Source organism: Scylla paramamosain, chromosome 3 (genome assembly GCF_035594125.1).
Source record: "Scylla paramamosain isolate STU-SP2022 chromosome 3, ASM3559412v1, whole genome shotgun sequence".
NCBI lineage: Eukaryota > Metazoa > Arthropoda > Malacostraca > Decapoda > Portunidae > Scylla > Scylla paramamosain.
Window position 1 is genome coordinate 577,501 of NC_087153.1, and position 4,841 is coordinate 582,341.

At 36.9% G+C, this 4,841-nt stretch overlaps 1 long non-coding RNA gene across 1 annotated transcript in view; it reads right to left on the reverse strand.

Moving 5' to 3' along the window:
- Window positions 1-4,573, reverse strand: part of LOC135089038 (uncharacterized) — a 16,873-nt gene extending 12,300 nt beyond the window's left edge. The window contains exons 1-2 of the long non-coding RNA XR_010261374.1: window positions 1,990-4,573; window positions 12-116 (exon numbers count right to left, since the gene is read on the reverse strand). This is a non-coding gene — a long non-coding RNA (uncharacterized LOC135089038). The remainder of the gene's footprint in view (window positions 1-11; window positions 117-1,989) is intronic.
- Window positions 4,574-4,841: the final 268 nt, after the last annotated feature.

Here is a 4,841-nt window from a genome sequence, read left to right on the forward strand (position 1 = left end):
CGTCCACTTACGTCAGCAGAAATTCTTGTAGGATGCATGACATAACTTCCCATATTCGCCCTTCAAGTTCTTCCAAAATCTTTGGTTTGGTAGGGCAGATTTCTTCATTTCACCAACTCCGAAAAGAAAGAAGTTACAGGGTGTTAAAGTGGGATTCCTTGCAGGCCACTCATGCAAACTACAATATATATATATATATATATATATATATATATATATATATATATATATATATATATATATATATATATATATATATATATATATAATTTATTTATTTATATGAGCTTGACATCAACAAATGCATAATTGTAAAATGGTGTTGATATGTTTTTATATTACATTTCAGCCATTTAGATTGGATTCACATTTTTTTTTTTATCACTTTCTCTCTCTCATCCCGCAAGTGTACAGCATTCACGCAGTTTTATGTTAGACTTATGAAATGAATTAAAACAGTACAACAATACCGGAGAATTTCTTTTCCTTACTGTAACCTAGTGTAAATAGTGTACTGGATTGACCTGAGGTGCGACATGGAGGAATGGTGTAAGACATGCCTCGTTTCTAGTGGCCAAGAAGAGTCCTGCCCACTGCACCCACACTCCCCTGCAACTGTAACAGGCTGGCTCACCAAAGGAAAGAGTGGCAGTGAACATTGCTGGTCCACTGCCCTATATGCCTTGTGGTAACCATTACATATGCATTGCCATGGACTATTTCACCAACTGGTCAGAGGTGTATGCCATTCCTTAACATAAAGCCAAGACCGTTGCTTTTGTGCTGGTAGGTGAATTCTTCACTAGGTTTGGGGTCCCAGGCAAGCTCCACTCTGACCAGGGGCATGAGTTTGAGTCACAGGTCTTCTGGCAGTGTTATGCATTCCTGGGCATTCACAAGACCCATACTATGGCCATGTTCTCAGAATGACAGGATGGTGGAGGGCTTTAACTACACTCTGGCTGAAGAATTCATAAAGCACTGATGGGAGGATCAGCAGGACTGGGATCTGTGGCTGCCATATGTTCTGATGGATTACAGGTCCACTGTGCAGGAAGCCACAGGGTACACATCTGCCTGACTCATGTTTGGCTGGGAGCTGCAGCTGCTGGACCTGGTGATAGGACGGCTGCCAGGAGAGGAGTTGCCAGCAGTGGCACCTGTGTATGTGGTACTGCTCCAGAGGAGGATGGAGGCAATACGGCAATACATGGCTCAGAACCTCCAGATGGCAGGCCAAGCCATGTCTTGGTGGTACCAACAGCACACCTGTGATGCTAAGAACACTATGGAGGATAAGGTGTGGCTCCACATCCCCAGGTGGAAGTGCGGCCTTGCTCTCCAGCTCCAGGTGTCCAGAAGATGAAGAAGCAAGTGACATCAGCAAGTCATTTGTTGTGTTGTGTGGAAACGGTAATACTGGAATTTATACCCTGTCACTTAGCTTGGTATTTTTAACCAGTTTTTTTTTTTTTTAATAATTATGTAATTGATATTTCAAATCCGTCTATATATATATATATATATATATATATATATATATATATATATATATATATATATATATATATATATATATATATATATATAGGGTGCAATGCAAATTTCTGTAAATACTGAGAGGTGAAAGAACGTGTAATTCCAAGTAGAAAATGTTCTATACACATATGCATTTTAAGGCTTTGTTTACCTGTCAGAGGAGTTGAAAATACTAGGCAGGCAGATGTTAGTGCCACACTCATGACATGATTTTCACTCATAAGTTACAAGTTTATCTACATGAGCAATTGGATCAGGTGTGTGATGTTATGGACACACTTACTCATAAGCTGGATTCGCGAGGTATGAACACTAAGCTGTCATCTGAATGGTAAGTCTGAAGGATGACATTCATGTGATTGTGATATTCAACACCAATAATACACACACACGTGCGCGTGCTCGCCACTTAGCTGATCAGACGTATCCACAGCAGCTCCAATGATCTACCTGGGTTTGATTGTGCAGGGGAGCCAAACTTTGAGTCCTGTCTCCATTATAGGATCTTGTGCGAGGTGTGGGCACAGAGGGATGGGGAACTGTTATTAGAGGAGTGGCTGAAAGAAAGAAATGAGACGAGTGATACAAGGTAAACACTGGCGATCGGTAATATTAACAGGGAAAATGGCGGCTGGTAAGAACCCAAATATTTTTGAGGGCTTCAAGGAAGAGGATCTCAGCGTAGTACACATAAATAAATGAATGTTGAAAATTGAAGAGGACAATGTGAAAATATGAGAAGAAATATGTAGCTTAACAACGATGATAAAGCCATGGAAGGGAGAAAGAGAAGCGTGTGATGACAATGTAAAAAAGATATCCAGTGATATATTAGAGATGAAAAAGAGGGAGGTGGAAAGAGAAAAAGAAAACAAAAAACTGAGAGGAGAGGTGACAAAAATAGTGGACTTAAACAAGAAGTACTGTGAAGAAATTAAGAAACTCAAGGAAGAGAACGAAGACTTAAAGAGAGATAGAGGTTAGGGTTGGAGAAATTAAAGTTAGTGACAGAGGAAGTCAAAAGTTGGAAAGAACAGAGAGAACAACAACAAAAGATGGACATGGAGGAGTTAATAAGTCAACAGCAACAGGAGCAGAATAAGGATATGGAAAAGAAAGTTATCAAAAATAATAAAGGAAAGTAAACTTGTGAGACAGCACAGAGAAAGATGTGCGTGGTGGTATTTGGAGTTGAGGAGAAGAATCTAACCATGAAAATAAAAAAAAAAAGAGAAAGAAATGAAAAGGGGTAAGGAAATTATAGTAGAAGTGGCGGAGGAAGGAGAGGGGATACTTGAACAAATTGAAGAGGTTTACATGATCGGAAAGTATGAAGAAAACGGAACAAGACCAATGAAAATAAGATTCATGTCATAAACAACAATGTTTGTGTCTTGCAAAGAACAGGAAAATTGGCAAAAATAGAAAGAATGCAGGAAATATGGATAAAGAACGAAGAGAGAAGTAAAATGAAAAAAAAAAAAAAATGGGAATAGAGGCCCAGAGGTCCAGTCAAAAATGGGGAGAGAACACAGGAACAAGCCAGAAGATTCACCTGGAAGGTTGCGGACATGAAAGTGAGGAAAAAGTGGCACAAAGATGCCATGCAAAATCACCAAGCAGAAGTTTAGAGATTATGTATACTATTTATTTATTTATTTATTATTATTATTATTTTTTTTATAGTAATGTAGATGGTTTGGTGTCGGGCCTATTGAAACTTAAAAGACTACTTAAAGAACAATAAACCACATGTGGTATGTTTAACAGAAACCACATTAAAAGAGGAAATAAAGTTGAGATTTGCAAAGGAAGGCTATAGCACATGGAGAAGAGACAGGAAAGGAAAGGGTATAGGAGTGGTGATATTGGCTAAAGAGGATATTGATGTTGAGGAAGTGGAATATGGGGATGGAATGGCGGAAAGTGTTGTGATTAAAATCAAAATGAAAAAAAATAAATAAATCATTGTGACATACATACCACCAAAAACTAATGCATGGAAGACCAATAAATTTAGAAGTATGTAACTAGAAAAAAAAAAAAAACGTATAGAGGAAGTGATTGTATCATCACTGTGATGATAGTTAACGGAAGAGGTGATTACCTATGTTTTGTTTTTAACGGCGCATCTTTATTGTGTAGCTATTTGGTATCTATTGTATGTAATATCTGTTCATTTACTTGTATATGAATTTTTATACATGTTCTTGGTGGTATACTATATAATCCACATGTACAATGATGGTTAGTTGTGGTTCATCACGCGTGTCGCTGCGCATTTGTCTTGTTGGGTGGAGAGGTGGCCACTGGCCACGCGGAGCTGGACTAGCATGTCAGACTGGATAAATGTGGTTGGATAAATGTGAAACTGGATAAATGTGGTTGTGGAGACAGGACAAAATGAGCTTTGGCTCATGCCCTGTACAATACACATCCCTTTCATCCACCTTTAAAGGTATACAGGATTAAAATATAGCCAAACTAATAAATGTTTAATGTGAAATCAATCACATTACATACTGAATATGAAATCAATCATATTGCATAAAGAATAAATGCTCAAAATAAGGTCAGATATTTACAAAATATGATAACTAAATTACACCATTCAAGACTGAAATCACATCACTAACAATTAATGCCCTGAAGCAGCATGGCTACTGGCTACTGAAGGTAAACACACACACACACACACACATTTGTGTGTGTGTGTGTGTGTGTGTGTGTGAAAAATTATTTTGTAGCTCTCAAAGTGATTACTTTAAAACTCTGATTCCTGTGTGATCCCTCTGTACTCATTGATTGATTGCAGGTGAAGATTAAGAATTAAAATGCATAATAAAATAATGAGAATAATTTTCATGTATTTGTGTGTGTGTGTGTGTGTGTGTGTGTGTGTGTGTGTGTGTGTGTGTGTGAATTAAAAATGCATAATAAAATAATGAGCATAGTTTTCATATATTTGTGTGTGTGTGTGTGTATAATATATATATATATATATATATATATATATATATATATATATATATATATATATATATATATATATATATATATATATATATATATATATATATATATATATATATATATATATATATATATATATATATATATATTACACACACACACACACACAGTGGAACCTCGGTTCAAAATACGAAATGTTAAAAAACCATTATTTTCCCCATATGAAACAATGTAGAATAGATTAATTCGTTCTCAGACACCCATCCACCATGTCTTACCGGGTAATGACCGATGCTCCCACTGCTAAGATGGCCGCTCCACATCTCCAG